At 41.1% G+C, this 19,379-nt stretch overlaps 1 long non-coding RNA gene across 5 annotated transcripts in view; it reads left to right on the top strand.

Moving 5' to 3' along the window:
- LOC141424801 (uncharacterized) overlaps positions 1 to 19,379 on the top strand; it is a 60,719-nt gene that overhangs the window by 19,166 nt on the left and 22,174 nt on the right. For all 5 annotated transcript variants that reach the window (XR_012449723.1, XR_012449719.1, XR_012449716.1 and 2 more), the window contains exon 2: positions 17,104 to 17,217. This is a non-coding gene — a long non-coding RNA (uncharacterized lncRNA). The remainder of the gene's footprint in view (positions 1 to 17,103; positions 17,218 to 19,379) is intronic.

The following is a 19,379-nucleotide window of genomic DNA, read 5'->3' as shown; positions in this document are numbered from 1 at the left end:
AAAACAAAAATGGTAATTCAAAATAATATAGGTCTTAGTTCGTAATAAAAATAGCTTTGAATTTTTTTCTTTTTGGTTCTTTTTTTTGGCAGGAGGGGTTGTAGCACTGAGGGTTGAACTCAGGACTTTGCATGTGCTAAGCATGTACCCTTCCACTTAGGCACACCTCCATGCTTTCCATGTTTTCTTAAGATAAACCACTAACTGAATGGGCTCATAGGTAACCATGTAGTAATGGGGGTAAGATGAAATGGTTTGATTTCAAAAGTAATTCTAGTATTTGAGAGTTATATAGCTCTACCTGACAGCATTTCAGCTTACCCATACCTATTACCCATTGAACTATTCTACCATGAAAACATGACAGAAAAGGAAGCCAAGTTTTTTGGTCTAGGAATACTTTCTTCTGGAACGTGATCTTCATTAGATATTATAAAAGACCCCAGCTAGGTTCATTGTAGCAATCTATTTTCATCATAATTCTCAGGCCCAGCTAAGGATACATCTGATACATCCAAGTCAAATGTATATTCCCAGGTCAATTCTAGAATTTATACTCTACAAATCACAGGTAATTGATTATTATGCCTTTAAGCTTCTTCTCATTATTTCACCAAAGTTGAATCTCTATTAGTAAAAAATGTTTTCTTAGAGAAAAAAATCCAATAGTTTATAGTGAGAGGGCTCTTTTGAGTGATTTTCTTTCATTTGTTAATTACATTCTAGGAATTTACTTCTGTTATCACCTGAGCACTAAAAAGGATCAAATGTGTTGGCTCTCATCCAGTTCTTATTCCTGGTTCAATTACTTAAAAAATTTTTTTTTAAAAGAGATGACTCTGGGAAGAGACTCGTAAAGGAGAATGATGAGAGGGTGAATTTAGCTAAGATATATTGTAAGCACTTTTGTAAATGTCATGATGTACACCCAGTACCACAATATGATGATAAAATTAAAATTTAAAAAAGAGTTTGCTCTTGGGGGAAGGGAGATAATACAGGAGGAATCACATACTTTCATTAGAACTAAAAACAACAGATATAGCTATATATAAACAAATTTCTTTTTTTATTATAATTTTTTATTAGGGCATATTCATTATGCAGGGGGAATTTATAGTGACAATTCTGATTAGATTTATACTGTAATTTTTTTTTTTTTTTGCAGTACTGGGGCTTCAACTCAGGGCCTTCACCTTGAACCACTCCACCAGCCCTTGTACATTATTTACATTGCCCCATCGTCTCTCCTCCTCAGCCTCCTCCCCAATCCACTTAAAGCAATTGCAAGAGGTTATTTAGTTCTGTTTCAGATAGGTATTTGAAGTCATCCATCAACCATATACCATCACCTTAATCTCCTTCCTTCACCCTCTCCGACCCTCTAGTACCCCCCCCCCCACACACACACACTGAGCCTATTTTTCAGTCCTGATTTTTCACTATTAATATTTAGGTTGATGTTCAAAGGGGTGTCTCAATGTATGCCCTCTGTGGGTGTGCTTTACTTTGGTCTGTTCAATCCCTTTGAATACTCTCCTTTACCCCTTTACCTTTCTCCCCCTGTTTTTCAACAGTTTTCAATACACATCCTTCTATCCTGTATCCTCTAGTTTTACATCTTATGGTATGTGATATTACTGATGCTCTGTCATTCTCTTTTCCTTTCCCTCTTTCCCCGAGTTCCATAGAGTAATTTCAGTGTTATAAACATGTTCTACATTTGAGTTTGTACATGATAATGCTTGTTTTTGTATATGTGTTTATCTTTGGATCTATGTTCCCCATATGAGGGAAAACACATGGCACCTGAGTTTGAACACAGGGCCTCACACCTGCTAGGCAGGCACTCTTGCTGCTTGAGCCACTCTACCAACCCTTTTGTGTGTGTGTGTTGGGTTTTTTTTTTTTTTAAATAGGGTCTTGCAAACTATTTGCCCAGGGTTGACTTTGAACCTTAATCTTTCTTATCTCTGTCTCTTGAGTAGCTAGGATTACAGGCGTGACAGGTGCCCAGCTTTTTTATTTATTGAATGATTGATTGATTTTTGGTAGGATTGAGATTTGTACTCAGGGCTTCATGCTTGCAAGGCAGATGCTCTACCTCTTGAGCTATACTTCCCTTTCACAAGTTTTTGATGTTTTATAATTTTCAGAAAGTTTCATGTTAACATTTTTAATCTTCCCAACAATTCTAGGTTTAGGTGCTAAAATATGTGCTATTTTAACCAACACAAAACATAAAACTAGGAATCATAGGGACGCTGAGCAACAAAGTTAACAAAAGAGCTGTCTACCTCTACCTCTGTGTCCCCACTTCTCACTGTCATTCTCTGTGACCCATGGCGATTTATGCTTGGGCTCCTACCACTTCGCTGAAACTATTCCCAACAAGGTCTCCCATAACCTCTTGGTAGAAAACTTTCTGGTCCTTATCTGCCCATAGTATCATCAGCACTTGACTTTGACAGCCACACCTCTTGGTTTCTGTGACACCACACTCATTTGTTTTTTTTCTTGCTTAACTAGTTTTCCTTTTAAGGGCTTGACTTCCTTTTTCTCAGCACTTTCTAACAGGTAGAAAGCAGAAAAATAGACTGTGTCATCAGGAGACCTGGAAGTATAGAACTTACTAGCTGATTGCTATTATTAGAACCAGTTTTATTCTGTGCTCCTCGCAAGGTCAACCCAATGAGTGGATCTGAAAGTTGTCTCCCTCCTTCCCTGCATCCTAAGAAACTCACCTTTCTGTTGAGTAGCTCTAAGAGAGGCTACGTTGAACAACAATTTTAGTAGCACAAAGCAGATTGCTCAGCTCAAAATTCAATGGGCAGAAAAGAGGAAGGCAGGCAGGGATTCCTTCCTCTTGGGGCTTCAATCAGAAGAACAAATTCTGTCTTCAAATATATTAGTGCTAATTTTACTGTTAGTAATGTTGTAGGATGGCTCAGCAGAGAGATGGGGCACCAAAGATTTCAGGAAGCAAGTTTATTAAGCATGCCACCAGAGACGCAGCAGATTTGAGTCCAAAGGCTGATCCCTGAGAACAAAAGGGGTCTTCCTTATATACCATTTAGAGCAGATTACAGAAATGGGGGGTATAGCTTGTCCCATACATGGTCACATGCTATTTTATTGGCCACTTTAAGGTGACCTTTCTCTGGTCTCACCCCAGGTGACATTCCCCAAATCTGGTTTTTCTTTGTTTCACTGTAACACTCATTATCACTCATAATCTCCCTTCTACCTCCCTGCCTTCCTGTCACATTCCCCTTTTTGATGTTTGGACCTTCTTCTGGGTCAAAGAGCATCATCTTGATCTAGGGGTTTGTATTTCCACAGTACCATTACATGAGCAGCTGTCTTTCTTTCTATAGTGGCTTCCATATGGTCCTGAAGGACTGCAGTACCAGGGGGATCAGGCAGATAATATCAGGCATGCTCCTAAGACAAGGAACATTGTCCCTTATTAAGGTCTTGAACCCATCTAGAGTTGAGAACCAGACCCCAAACAGGTCATTGGGACTCCATCCCTTCCATGTCTGCACAAGAATAATAAGTATGGAAAACCATACTTATTTTGTGTTTTGGTAACACTTTCCACTCAGATTGTGTGCATACATGAGTCACAGTCCAAGGCCAGGGGATCCCCAGATAGAGAGCTAACTAAGATTAGGAAGAAGAAAACATGGAAGGGACTCATCCTCAAAGGTGAGATGGACAGCTCCTCAAGCTTCCACAACCGTGAGTAGACTAATCACCTTCTGGAGTGACTAGAGTAGGGCTGACATCTCATCATTTGTGGTCTCCTGTTGTCTCCTGGGAGCAGGGTCCTGCCCTCCTGCAATGATCTGGAATGCCCACATGAGAGTAATGAGATACTCAGCTGTGGTGGATCCAGAGAATGATCTCTGCTACATTAACTGAAGTGGGAGTGGACAAAACAACACAAGGGCCTCTCCAGTGGGGCTTTAGCAGTTGAACATTCCATTCCTTTACCCAAATAGCATCCCCTAGTTTATAAGGGTGTGTGGGAGTTGTCAGGCTAACAGGGAGTCTCTCTCTTACCCAGTCATTGATTTTCGAGAGAGTCAACCCAAGGGCCTACATCTGCTGTCTCAGGGTGAGGTCACCCATTTTCTTAAGGTCCCCATGCAGGCCCTTGACTAAAAGGGATGGGTGCCCAAAAAGAATTTCAAAAGGGGAGAGACCCATCCATTTGGTGAGGCTAGACCTAATGCTGAGCAAGGCTATGGGCAGTAACTGATCCCAATGTAGTTGGATCTCCTGGCATAGTTTTCCCAAGTGCAATTTTACAGTCCTATAAACATGAGTAAGCTTGAGGGGTTTGCTGGTATGAACGCCAGCCAGCTTCTGGAGGTGGCCACAAAAGTCTTTGTCAATTGAGATCAGGAGGCCAAATGGGAGGCCAATAGAAAGATAAAAAGGAAGGTGGACCTCCTTGCTTGGCTCTAGCTGAACAGTTGGGCAGGCCCCGGCAGAGGAAGAGGCAATCCCCATGGATGGCGGTCAGTGGCCCTGGCCTTTTTTTCCTCCTTCCTTCGTGTCTCCTGATAATGCCTCCTGATACCATTTAAGCTGCTGGTAATCTCAGTAGTCATTAGGGTCAGTGGGGGTCGTTCTTGGGGGACTGGCCCTGAGCATAGGCTTGGGCATTTAGAGTGCCTGCAGGAGCATGATCTTCTAGCCACTTTAGAGCTGCCAAGGTTATATGGCATTGCTCTTCAATATTAGAGTCAGAAGAAGTTGTCGGCAGTCTGTCCAGGTGGGCTTATGAGTTTAGATGATGAACTGCATTAGATCAATCAGAGCCTGAGGGTTTTCTCTGAAGGAGGAGTACAGTGGCACATAAGGGGGCAGGGTCTCCTCAGGGTCTCCCCACTAATATGAGTTTCTCTGGCTTTTTACATTTTCCCCTGCACTTAGAGGCTGCTGTTTCCCTGGCTGCCATGATTTTACATGCTTTATCTATGTGGGGCTTTAGCCACATGGGCCGACTGAGGACTGCATCCTGCCGCAGTCAATATAAGGAACTATCTCAGTGTCCAGGCTCCCCTATGACCACTTCAAAATCTATTGACTATGACTCCTCCAAGGGCCATCCTACACCAAAAGCAAGCCAGTCTATTTCACAGAAGGTCCAAAACCTGTCAGGAGTCAGCTTGACTCCTTAATCTTGATTAATTCCCTTTTTAAAGTTTTTAAGCATGTATGCTAGTGGGGTGTTCTTACTCTGTCCTCCTCCCATTCCTCCCATTACCAAATGTGAAGACAGAGACAGAGATGGAAGGGTTGAGGATTGTGGAGAGAAGGTAAGGGGTCCTCCTCTCTGGCACACAGGGGAAAACAAATAACACTACTCACTTTATCCCTCTCCACTGCTCCCCTTGCAGGGATTTGGGCATCTCTTGGCTGCAGTGAGTCTATATAAGCCCCAGACTGGAGGCCCTGTTAGGGCTCACCTGGACCATATGAGTTCATCATGGACCCACAGATTGGGACTCTGCATTCACTTCTCAGCAGGGCTGCATCTCGGGCTTGCACTTTCACACCCTCTCACACACCACAGTACTTCCACCCCACTCCCTGAACCTGAGAGACACGGTTTTACCCTAAAAGGCAGTTACTAGGGTGTCTCTGCTGGGAGTTGATTAGACTCCCCTTCTGCTTCCTGAGGCAGGCCTGAATTTGGACCTGGGTTCTTACCAATCTGATGAGTGGAGTTCCCAATTTGGTTCCTGAGACTTTTTGGATCCTTTGTGTGACTGAAACTCAACTTCTCAGTTCTCTGGGAGAGAGGCTCCCTCCCCTTAGATCAACATGGTCTGGTGGCACCTGGTAGGTCAGCCCTCTTGGTGGGCCAGGGACACTGAGCCAGCAACAAGGAGGTGAAAACACTGCTCTGAATCCTGGATGAGTATTCCAGAAATGTTGTAGGATTTCTCAGACAGAGAGATGGGGCACCAAAGCTTTCGGGAAGCAAGTTTATTAAGCAAACCAGCAGCAACTCAGCAGATTCAAGTCCAAAGGCTGAGCACGGAGAACAAAGGGGACCTTTCTTATATACCATTTAGAGCAGATTACAGAAATGAGGAGTAAAGCTTGTCCCATACATGGTCACATGCTATTTCATTGCCACTTTAACCTCTGGGGTGAGGTGACCCTTCTGTGGTCTCACCCCAGATGACATTCCCAGAATACAGTTTTTCTTTATTTTACTGTAGCACGCATTGTCTCTCATTATCTTCCCCCTCCCTACCATCCTGCCACAGTGATACCCAACCGACAGCGGCAGTATGCCATCCTAACAATGTAGTTCTGTCCATCAAGAAAAATTTGATTGAGTTCAAACGTCACTCTCATCTTTATAAGAAATTTACTATTGCATTTTCAATAGTAAACAAAAAAAGGGATGATTCATCAAATATAACTTCAACCATCATATTTTCTTTTTATTTTTTGAGACAGATCTTCCTATGTAGCCCAGGCTAGCCTCAAACTCACAATCCTCCTGTCTCAACTTTCTGAGTCCTGGGATTACACACATGTACTACCATACATGACTCAACCATCAGGATGTTTTGAATGCTTGTAAAAATAGTTTTACTTTTTTATTATTGACTTTACGAACTTATTTACTGTGTGAACATTTCCCTCCAATGGTGATCATCATATATAATTAGAAAGAAACTATCAATCTTAAACATAAAATATGATATTAAAAGTCAGTGTAAGGGTCAGGCACAGTAGCTCATGCCTGTAATCCCAGCTATAAGGAAGACATAGAAAGATTGCAGCCCAAGGCCAGTCCTGTGCAAAAACACAAGACCCTACCTGAAAAATAACTGAAGCATAAAATGGCTGGGGGCATGTCTCTAATGGTAGAACTCCTGCCTAGCAAGCACAGGCACTGAGTTAAAACCCCAATACCACCCCCCAAAAAATATAAATGTTATATAAATTCAATATTTAGCACTCTATTACTTTCTACTTTATTTTCTTAATATAGTTATAGAATATAAAGAAAGTATTATGGAAGGAATTCAATCTCTTAAAAAAGAAATATGTTTAAGTATTAACCTCCAGTATCTCAGAATAAGACCTTATTTGGAAATAGGGTCATTGTAGGTCATTTTAGATGTTATTAGTTAAGATGAGGTCATGGTAGAGTAAGGAGGATGCCTAATCTGATTTGTGGACAGCTATGTGAAGACAGAGAAACACACAGTAGGACTCCATGAGGCAATGAAGGCAGATATTAAAGTGCTGTACCTGTGAGCCAAGAAATTTAAAATAGCCAGCAAACCACCAGAAACAAGGACAGGCAAGATTTCCCCTCCAGGTTTCCAACATGGTTCTGCTGACACCTTGATTTTGGACTTGCAGCCTCTAGAACTGTGATATGATAAATTTCTGCTGTTTTTGTTTTGTTTTATTTAGTTTTGTTTTGTTTGTAAATTTCTTTGGCAGTATTGAGGACTGAACCCAGGGCCATCATGCATGCTAAGCAAGTGTTCTAACCTTGAGTCATGCCCCCAGCCAAAATTAATGATGTTTTAAGCCACCCTGTTTGTGGCACTTTGTTACAGAACCCATAGGAAATTAATTATAGAAAGTAATGACAAATTTCATTAAACTCCTTTTATACACCCCCAACTCTTATGAGTTGCTCACAGTGTGCCGTATGAGTGTTATTTTCTGTTGTACTATGATATGTGAAAAGTTGGGCAGCATAGTCCTTCATCTTTTCTGAAAACACTGCATTTTCTAGAATATTTTGTCTTTGGTCCCCTTCTCTCATAGTCAACCCATTCTTTCTGGGTAATCTTAGTATGCAGTCAACTGAGTATAGATTATTCAAGCCTCTGTCTCCAAACTCAGATGTCTCTCCTGAGCCTTGTGCCCTGTAGCCAACTGCCCACTAGATTTGGAGGTCACACAGAAATTGACACTGAGAGATCCAACTAGAATAATAAAAGGAAGCTTGAATTTAGATTATCAACAGGGACTTGGATTTACTCCTGCATAAGGGAGGCAGAGTGGAAGATCATTGAGTTTGAGTCCTGCCTGGGCTTATAGTGAGACCTTGTCTCAGAAAAACAAAAACAAACAAACAAAAAACCAAGGACTGGGATATAGCTCAGTGGGTAAATTCTTGCCTAACATGTGCAAGGCCCTGAGTTCTATTCCACATAACAGCAGGAGGGAGTGACAATGATAATGATGACTATAATAGAGGACTTGGAAATGAAGAGAAGTCCAAGTATTGCTTGGAAAGAGCTCCATCATTTTCTTCTCTTTTTAGACAAAACTCCATCCCTAGGACCTTCCCTGAGTCTATCTCCCATCAAACTGAAGAGAGCATGAAGAACATTCCTGAGGAACAGCATCATGTTGAGGAGCCTGAAATGCTGGCTAGATGTAGTATACAGTCTGTGAGAATTCATCCACACTGCAATAGAGCCAAGCATACCACACATAATAACTGGCTGGCTCATGATGTCAAAGAGATTACTCACTGAGCACTCATTAAAAATGACAAGACAGGTTTTGTTTGAGCTACTACAGTGGGGAGAGAGATTTCAGTACAGAACTAAACTCAAATCTGTATAAATGAAAGGCAGAAGGCTTTTAAAACATTTCCACGTGCTAAAGGGAAAGTGCTGAAGGATGCCGGGAATATGTTTGATGCAGTTAGGCAATGTGTGTCTGTTGGTGCTTTTCAAAGCTAGTCTCCTACCCTGGGAGCAGAGGTGGAGGGGCTATCTTTCTTCAGTACATTTCAGAGTGATGGCGCCCAGGTCCTTGAAAAAGACATTCCTGGAATGCAGATGATAAATCTCAAAGAGAAAATAAATTTGCAACTGTAAGTTTACTAAAATAAATGCTCTAAGAAAAGAGAGGTCAAGGGCCTGTAGTCAGATTTCAGCTGGACCAAAGAGTCAGTTCTTTTGGTGACATTGAGCTTTCCTAGGCAGGCATTTTAGGGTATCTGGGATTATCATCTGATGGACATGGACTTAAGGTTATAGAAACTAGGTTTGTGTTTGTTCAGTCTCTTGGAGGGTGGAGGAGTGGAAGAAATTGTTTGTGCTTTCTGTTGCAGTTCTAATAGGCTGAGGTTGAGACTAGTCAAGAAGAGAGCTTAGAGGAGCCTAACTATAAAGTTTAGTCAAAGAGAGTCCTCGTCAGTGACTGTGGGAATCAAGTTCCTCCCATTGCACTAGTTTTCTCAAAGAATAAAAAGACTGGGTATGGTGGTGAAAGCCTGTCCTTTTCTTTTTTTGGTGTTACTGGGGTTTAAACTCAAGACCTCATGCTTGTTAGGCAGGCAGGCAGTTGCTTTACCACTTGAGCCACTCCACAAACCCCTGTACAAGCCCGTTATTGTAACACTCAGAGGCTGAGGCAAAAAGATTGTGAATGCAAGGCCAATTTGGGAAATATAGCAAGACTCCATGTCAAAAAATGCTGCTACTTTTTCATGATACTTTAAATAATAGTTTAAACTTAGGCCTTCTGTGAAAAGCAGGAGTCAGACTAGATAAACTTGAGGTACCTATTATCACTAATGAACAACAGGAAGAAATTTAACTTTTATTAGTGGACTATCAGGCTAAGAATAGAATTTATTAGTGAAATATGTGGGAAACCCTCAGGACCCCCAAAGTCCCTTGGAAAGGAGTGGAGTCACTGTAGCTTTTGTGCAACAGCCCTAAAAGTGATTGCAAGAGTCCAAAATGATAGTTGCTGACCTCCCCTGTTCTTTCTCTTCATGGGAACGGGAAAACCAAGTCCCAAGAATATGATGTTCCACACTTGGGCTCATAGCCATAGCAACATGACAACCAATCCTAGTACAGAGGTCAAGGGAAACCTGGGGACTGCCAGGTACTCCTTCCTGTTTGTCTTCACTGCTTAAATACTCTCTTCAGAAAATAAGATGCACCATTGCTGTCCGGCACAACCCCAAGTTCGTGTTGTTATTCACTGCCCAAGCACCCAAGACCAGAAATAAATGATGAAACTTCTGATATCTCTGTCTACAGAGTTGTATCTTTCATAAGCAAATGGGCTCTGTTACCACATAACATCTCCTACCTTGAAACATTCTTTGTTTTTGAAAGCAAAACCAAATCAATAAGTATCTACTGTACACTTCTAGGCACTGAGGATACAGAGGTGAACAAGATAAACAGATGTCTGCCATAGGTGATGTAGTTGAGTGTTGGGGTTGGGAGGATCTGCTTTAGCTGTAGAGGTTAGGAAACCTCTTTGAGCAGGTAGTAGACTTGAGGTGTGAATGATCCTATTGTCCTATAAGATATGAGGAAAGAACATTCTGGGCAGAGGATACATATGCAACTGTCTTGGTATGGAAACAGTTTTGGTGAGCTACAGAATAGGAAGAAGATGGTGAAGTATAACAAATGAGCAGGGAGTGGTCTGAGACATGGCTTGGAGAAGGATAGCCAAGTCATACATGACCTTAGGGGCAGTAGCAAGGAGTTTGGCTTTTATTCTGAGTGCAATGGAAACTCAGGAAGGGAGGTGAAACATTGGATTTACAGATTTTTTTTTAAATCACTTTGTGAAAGCAGAATGGAAAGAGATAAGAGTAGAAGTAGGTAGTAGTTTTAAGAATAGTAGAAAATGTGACAATAGCTCAGACTAGGGTGGTAGCACTCAGGTTTGTGAATGGATTAGGTGTAGGGAAAAGAAAAATTAGAGGGATATGCAGATTTATATCTTGAGGGAAATATCAGGGAAACATACATCTGGGGAGGTGGACAACAGTTAAGATTAAAAGGAGATGTCAGTTAGGCACTGCTTATATGAATTGAGAATTCAAGGGAGGGTTCAGGCTCAAGGTGTGCATTTAGAAGTCATCAACATAAAGATAATATTAGACATATCACCTTTTGGGTTTGAAGAACACAAAACAGAAATATTTTAGCCAAATAGGCAAATTCAGTTGTCTGTGTCATTTATTACATTTAATGGTAGTTTGTTGTGTATATATGGTAGTTATATTTTGCATATATGCACTTTTAATTAGTGTATATAGTTGAACAGAATATTAGATTTCATTGTGATTTTCCTTACATACATGTTATGCATTGTGATAATATTCACACACATCCCCATTTCTCTCTCTTATCCCTACTCCACTCTTCCTCTGGGCCTCTTTCTCTTCCCTAATAGGCTCCCTCTACTTTCATGTCTTTTTTTCTAGATTCCATAGCATATATGCATTTTATGTCCTATATATTAAGTGTGCCTTACATCTATTCAGAAATATAATGAGGGGAGAGACAAAGAGAGAGAGAGAGAGACAGAGAGAGGGAGAGAGAGAGAGACCTTGACATTATATTTTAGTGTTATAACCCTCAAAAGTAAATATTGATTTCTCAAGTCAACAGTGCAGCTCATGCTAATAAAAACAGTGTGTTAACTGTGTGGTATAAAGACAGAGAGTAGAAGTATCAGTTATTATCTCCTGGTGCATTCCTGCCTTATTACACAAAACCTGTAGTAAATGCCACAACTCTTAGCTGTCATTTTCTCTGGATCCAGGAGGGTGGAGCAGAAGAGCTCCAAATAGATTTACACCCCTCACCCATCTGAAGCCATGCTACATTGTGTCATTTGTGATTGCTACATGATTGCAATAAACCTTTCTTGGCACATTCCCAGACAGTGCCGATCTGGGCCTGTTGTAACCAGTAGGCAATTTACTATGGTTTAATGATGTCAAATCTCTATTTCTCCAAAAATGATAAATTCCCTGTTTATGAGATTGTATATTATCCTGCTGCAGATCAAACAACTCTAGAATTCAGCCAACTCTTAGAGATGTTCATTTGGAAAGGTGTCTCTCGTTGACTTTGTGCTTAGGCACGATATAGTCCCACCCTCAGTTTTTATTGCAGCCTTAGCATTTTTGAAGTTTCATAAATATTACTGTGCATTTGAAGTTTAATAAGAATTTGGGAGAATTATAAGGGAAAATTGTGCTTCTGGTTCTTGGGGTGGTTAGATTAAATGATTATTTCCCTCAGCATGATTGCTGCCAGGTTGTGTAGTTTCTGATCAGTAGATTTCCAAATTCTTTGTTCCTGGCATGGAGACATCCAAGCGAGGCACGTGGATGTAGTAAGGGTGCTAAGAGAGTTTATTAAAAGTTAGGGAAGCACCACAAGAAGCAATGTGGGATCCTATTGGGCCAGGTGAGATGGAAGCAGGAAAGGGAGCAGAGAGAGTGCCCCCTCACAGGTTATCAATCTGCAGGGGGGAAAAGACCCTTGCCAGGGCAGCCTCCAGATCACCAATGACCTGTGCATGGGGATGGTCCTGGTGGGTCAGGCTAGAGTGATTGACAGTTACTCTGCACATGCAATTAAATTAGCTCTTAGGTACTTTAATCATATACATGGGATGTGATCAATATTCATGTTTTTTTGAGAGATAATGGTAGAATTCCTCAAGGGGTCTTCTCTTAAAATTTATAACAGTAAAGGATAGCATTGGGCTGAAATAAGGAGTTTAGTGTGAAATATGCAGAGAATAAGTTACAGGGTGTCTGAGGAGTCCCATGGCATCTCTTCCTATTTTTTAATCTGCCACATTTCCATAAAATAGTACACATTTTAATAGAAACCATCTCAGAAGAGTGATCTTCTGATCTTGCACTAAGTACTTCTGGTGATCAAGATTTTTCATTTCTTAGCCATGTTCTAAAATAACATGGTGGTTTAAACTTGATGTAGTCCTAGTATATTTGGCAGTGGTGGGCATATAATAGAAATGAAAATATTAACTCAGAGGTAGTTAGATTCTTAGATCTTGTTTCTGCTTTTTTTTTTTTTGCAGTACTGGGATTTGAACTCAGGGTCTACACCTTCAGCCACTCCACCAGCCCTTTTTTGTGAAGGATTTTATTATTTCAAGAAAGGGTCTTGCAAACTATTTTCCCAGGCTGGCTTTGAACAACCATCCTCCTGATCTCTGCCTCCTGAGAAGTTAGGATTATAGGCATGAGCCACCAGCACTGGGCTTGTTTCTACTTCTTTAAGGCTGCAGTGTTAGACATTAACCTTATAAGCCTCACATTCATCATGCACAAAATGTGGCTAAATATTCATCTCTTAGGACATTTATAAAGATTAAACGATGCAAAGTGATAAGAACACAATTTAGCAAACTGGCACCAGTAAATACTAGTGAGTTGCAATATTATTGCCACGTATGGTGACTTCTCACTTAATACCTCTCACCCTATGACTCTCACCCATCTGGGCCACAAGAAATGCAGTCTAAAGCTTCCATTGCTTCAAAAGTAAAACAAGACTTCAAATTTTCAAGTTCTTCAAAAAGGATCTGCACGAATAAGTGATCAAATTCCTACGCATTCTGCCTCCCCCCATCCTCTGAATACATAAAGATTATCTGAGCCTAGGAAAGGGAAAAGAGGGAGGGAAGTTAGAGGAAAAAGATGCTAGATTTCAACTGTTCCTGTCTACCTTGGCTCCTACTGAAGGAGCCATCGGTATGGTTTGCCAGAAGGAAGTGAGAGCTGAAATCTAATTCTTGCCTCCTTAACTAAGTCTGGAGCGCTGGTGCTGGGCTCGGGGGAAGGATGTGACTACACTGATTCAGAGGTGAGGCCCCATCTCACTCACAGGAGGACTAGTTGAGGCCATAGCTAGATCAGTTTGGATGGAAACCTCACGGGCATTGGATTGTGCTCCCCCATCACAGCCTGAGAATCAGTATGTTCCACAGCAAATCTTCCAGGCTTCTGTACTCTGGGAAATAGGAAGCAGAGACAACTAAGGAACAAATTGTTAGGCCAAAGATCTGAGACAGTTCTACAGTCTTCAAACATCCCAACAAGCTCAGGGAGCAGCCTTCTGTGTCCAGACACAAGCCTGATTGCATGAGGACTTTGAGAGGTTTTTCTACTGGGATATGAGGGCTTGATGTAGAAGCCTCACAGATGTCAGACTACAATACTGACACCCTTGAGGCCTATATAGTCTTGGACACTGAAGAGGATGCCAGCATGTAACAAGAATGGAAGCCATTAGGAAGACAAAGATTGTTGTCAACATTGTTCTCTGATACACACACTCAGTAAATAGCTGTTGAAAGAATGAGGAAACAAAGGAAGGAATAAGACACAAAGATCAAGGACTAGGTGCTCTTCCTGATGCCAAGGTATATTAGCTATTTATATCTATGTAGCAACATTGTTATAAACATTGCTGTTTAAAACAGTACACATTTATTCATCTTATAGTTTCTGTTAGTAGGGACTCTCCGTAAGGCTTAGTTGCTTAGGGTCTTATAAGGCTGGAATCAAAGTGTTGACTGAGTCTGTGATCTCATCTGAGGCCTGAGTAGGAAAGGATTTACTTCCGTGTTCACTCAGGTTGTCAAGAGATTTCATTTCTTTGTAGCTGTACAACCAAGGCCTCACTTGTTTGCTACCTGTTGGCTGAAAGCTGCCCTCAGCTCAGAGGCTACCCATATTTCCCTGACATGTGGGATTCCATCACCTTTAGTTTAAACTATTTTTTAAAAGCAAATCTTAAGTTCTGCCCATACCCAATGAGAAGTGGTCACAGCCTGAATATGAATAGACAGGGGTTTATGCGGGCCACGTCTGTCACATACAGCATGGTTACTATTCTCAGAATCAAACATGGGAGAATGCGGAAGGGGCAGGGGGAATCTGGAACTACCTAGCTTAATCTGAAATGACATTTTTTTCTCCCTGCAATTTGGAACTTGAGATAAAATCCGATAGAGGAGCAGGGTGTGGTGGTTCACACCTATAATCTCAGAACTCAGGAGGCTGAAGCAGGAGGCTTACAAGTTCAATGCCAGCCTGGGCTACATGGTGAGTCCCTGTCTCAATAAAATAAAAAAATCTCATAGACTTAGAAAAATAAAATTACATTTTCCAGACCCTGATATGTGAACTAAAAAATCCTACATAGCCATAGGAGCTGTGATCTTATTGTTAGCAAAAATGTTTCTCCACTCCAATTTCTATCCAGTAGTCATATTTCTACCCGTTGGTGCCACAGAAATATAATTTATCTTTTATCAAATAACTCTTAAATATTTCAACATAAAATCTATCTCATAATTTTTTTCTAAGTTAGTATTCCTGGGACACAAAATAATTCTAGAACTTTCCATCATAGTTACTGTTACCTACACACGCTCAAGTATATTTATCTCTCTCAAAGATCAGTGCCCGAAGCTTGGTTTTGAACTTTACATAATATAATTCTAAACTCTGTTGAATGGGATTAGTCTCTCTTGACAGTAATATGGTGAGGAACTTTTAAAACAATGGGACTCATTTCCTTCGAAAAACAACATACTGTGGCAACAACTCTGAGAATGTAGTAGAACTCATTTTAATAGCGTAAATGAAAGTTTTTTCTTCTCTTCATTCTGAGCTTTTCATCTCTTTTCAGTTATCCATAAGGCTAACATTTTTGTGATTTTATAAAATGATAAGTACTGGCAGTAAGAAAAGTCATTGCTGAGAGCATCTACGTATAAAATTGAAAAATAAATAAATCTAAATGAATTACATATCATTTTATGTATGTCTTTGGAGAAGGTTACAGAGTATCCTTAGCATGCTATGAACAAACTGCAGATGGGATAAACATCAGCAAAATCCAAGTGGAAATCAGTCTATTTGAATGTAAAACAATTTTGTAAGTTTTGCATTTTCCACTTCCCTGTTGCTTACATAAGCAATGACATTTGGTGTCTGGTGGATGACAAAGATGATTGCAAGTTAGGCAACATATTTCTAGCACTAAACAGTATGACTTAGTGCATTGACAACCACCAGCATAGCCCTCTGTTGCTTGAGTGGTTTGAAAATTGGCCAATTCATGCTGCTCTCATTACCATTTAAGTATAGCTGGACAAAACTCACCAGGATCCTGAACCAGTGGTTCCCTAAGAGAACTCTACAAATATACAGCAGTGGCTAGAGGAGCCCAAGACTCTGGGTTCCTTCATTGCTGCTCTAGAAGCACCTTGTCTGGTTCTAACCATTCTGTCCCATGGTCTAATGGGCAAAACTGGGGAACAGATTGAGATTTACAATTTATTCTTGCCTGTGCAGCATAGTTCTGGGCAACCAAAATAAATAAAAAGGAACACATAACACATATGTATCAGCATAAACTTCCCCATTTAGTAATTTCAAACAGTTTTATAAGAACTTAAAACTTTCTATTTGCTTATTGTCATTATTCAACCAATTTATCTAGCTCCCCACTCATTTCCTGTTGGCCTCCCTGCTCTATCACCCCCAAAGCTATTTTTTTTGTTGGGGGGGAGTTGTTTGTTTGTTTGTCTCAGTTCTGCCAACAGGGTCCTGCTATCTATACTTGAATTGGCCTCAAACTCATGATTCTCCTGCCTGAGCCTCCTCAGTAGCTGGGATTACAGATGTGTGCCACCAGGAACAGCTTAATCCCACCTCTTGCTGTAGCACTTCCTCATAGTGTTTGACCAGCTCTACTGAAGTGAGGTCCTTTGGGAATTCTCTGGCCACTCACATGTATAACTTGGAAATTCAGGGCAGTCAACCCCTGTGAGCCCACCCTTTACTACTGGGGTGTGGGAGCTGATGGATGAATGTTTCTTCCCTTTATCCTCTAGTTAGATACAGAGTTGTCAGATGCACTCCATAAGGCTTCTCAGAAGATCCAGACAGAATCAAGCACCAGTCACCTGTAACAGTGGCCAACATATTTTGCTTCCCTTGACTTCACCTATTCTGTCCTGCTACTCCATGGAGACCTATTCTCAAAATAGTCTCACAAACCTTTGTATCAGGCTCTGGCTCTGATTGTAGGAGAATCCTAGCTCAGACAGACACTGTGGGGTCCTGATAAAATACCATTCACCTACATGGATGCCCAGCTGCCTTGTTTCCTTAGCTGAAAAGGGATTGAGGAGAAAAAGACAACAGGGGATATGGAGGTGATTCTCCATAAGTAGTAACTGAATTCTTCTCTTATTGTTTTGTCACTCCAGGAAATGGACCCATCTCAAAATCTTCCCACCAACTACTTTCAAGTGGCTAGAATGGGGAAAAAATTGACAACAATGTCTGGAGGGCCACATTTCTCAGTATGCCATTTGTTATAGGTGAGTGTTCTTTCTTTACGGCATGAAACTGATCCATAAAGAATTTTCTTGCTAAAGCAGAATGGGTGGTGGCTTCCTGGTAAATTAAACACATACACTGAGTGACACATAAGTTTGCTTACTGGTAGAAAAAGAAGGGAAGTAACATGGGGCACTAAGCTGAAAGTCAGGAAACACAGCTCTGGTCAGCTCTGTCACCAAGACAAGTAATAGCTAATAGGCTACCTCAGACACCACCCGCCTCTGCCAGCTCACTTAGAAACCAGGTGCCTTGCTTGGGTTTCAGCTGAGATTCCAGGAGCTTCAGCAGGATGGGGCCTAAGGGCATAAGACTGTAGGAAGGGGTCTTATGTAACATTGGGTCTGTAAATAAACAGTTTGAAGGCTGCTGTGAAGAGAAGCTAAGATAAAGTGTGTCACTAGGAAAAGTTCCCAAGGCAAAGCCAGAGCAAATCTTCTGACAAGCCTATACATACTGTAGGTACCTTTTGTGACTTTCCACTGCCACAACTCTGGGCAGGAAATAAACTGCCCAGACACCAAGAATTTAAACATCCACTCCACCACATTACCTGTCCCTTGTTACTCAAAGTGAAATACGTGAGCTAATAATATTGGCATCACCTATGAGCTTGTTAGAAATGCCGAATCTTGGCTCCATCTCAGACCTACTGAATCAGCCCTGAGTTTATAACAAGATCATGGGTTGATTCTCATGCCCCTTAAAGTTTGAAAACTGTTGTCAGTGAATTAGCTGTGTTTGTATATGTTGCCTCACTGTTTATGAGCAGTTTCGCTCAGGAGTTTGCCAATAGGAGGGAGAGGCGTGGTTCCCTCTGGGCACCTTGGGGGAAGGAGGCATTTGGAGGTTACTGACATTTAGGGGGCAGGTGCCAGAGATGTCAAACATCCTATAAGTGTGAGATGGTCCCATACAGAAAGTTGTCCTTCCCAAATGCCAGTTATGTTTCTGGTAAGAAACATGTTGGTAATTTCTTCATCTATAAAATAAGCATTTGGGCAAGATGAATTCCAATGTTCCATCCAGCTCTAAGACTCTTTTGTTCTACACTATCTTCATAATGATTTAGAAAGCTCTCATTGCTCTCTTCCCCTCCCTCTAATTATAACTTTTGTAAGCCTAAATAATTTTCATTTAGACAATCCAATGGAACCAGTCACAGAGATTAACCATAAATTCATATCACTCCCTGTTAAATATAACTTGCCCACTTGGGTTAAAATTCAAAGAGCTCTTTTAGTCAATTATGATGCTGATAAAACAAGGCAGTCTGGAAATGCAGTCAGCAAAATCTTTTACTAGTTAGCAATTAAAGGCCACCATCGCCCTAGAGATTTTAGCTGAAGTGGCCGTCTTCCCACTCTGCCATCTAACTGAATAGAGACATTGGAGGAGATGTAATTCTGTAGCACTTCTTTACCATAGTCTCTGAAAAGAAAGCAACAGACAGAAGAGGGTTATAGGCCCGGTGAGTCTGACAGCTGAGAACTGGTAGGACCATTGGAGGATCTAAATAAACAACTGGGCTCCTCCTGGGTGTGGTATAAGCATTTGAAAATGGAAACAAGAATTAATTGCTATTTACTCTACTGTAGTGTTGTGAAGACAAAGGAAAACATGTATTGAAAATGTGACCTTCATTTTTTTAAAGTGTATATAGATAGTTCAAGGGGGTTTCCCCATGGCATTTCAGACATGTATATATCATGCTTCAAGCAAATTAACCCCCCTCAGTTTCCTCTTTATCACCCTGCTCCCCTATTACTCAACAGCTCATGGTGCTGCATTATGTTATGTTGTATTCATATACAGAGGGGATGTTTCAGTACTTTTTACTCTCTAACATTCTCTTTCCCTCTCCTATCTCCCATAGTCCCTTCAAACAGACCCAGGAGATTAAAATAGGTCTTTTCTGGAGGTGGGTACCAGTAGTGAGGCAGGCTAAAATTAGGGAAAGTATGGGACTTATAGAAACTTAATATTACATCTTAGATTAACCATGCTGTGACTCCCCACCCATTGATGATTGGATGCAAATCACCTGGTTCCATTCTTCCCATAGATTAGTTTTAAAAGCACCTAGAAAGGAGAAGCACGCTCTCTCTGCCTGCAGATTTCACCTACGCCCACCATGCTCCCT

This window comes from Castor canadensis, chromosome 1 (assembly GCF_047511655.1).
Source record: "Castor canadensis chromosome 1, mCasCan1.hap1v2, whole genome shotgun sequence".
Classification (NCBI taxonomy): Eukaryota; Metazoa; Chordata; class Mammalia; order Rodentia; family Castoridae; genus Castor; species Castor canadensis.
This window is presented reverse-complemented; position numbering and strand designations above follow the sequence as displayed.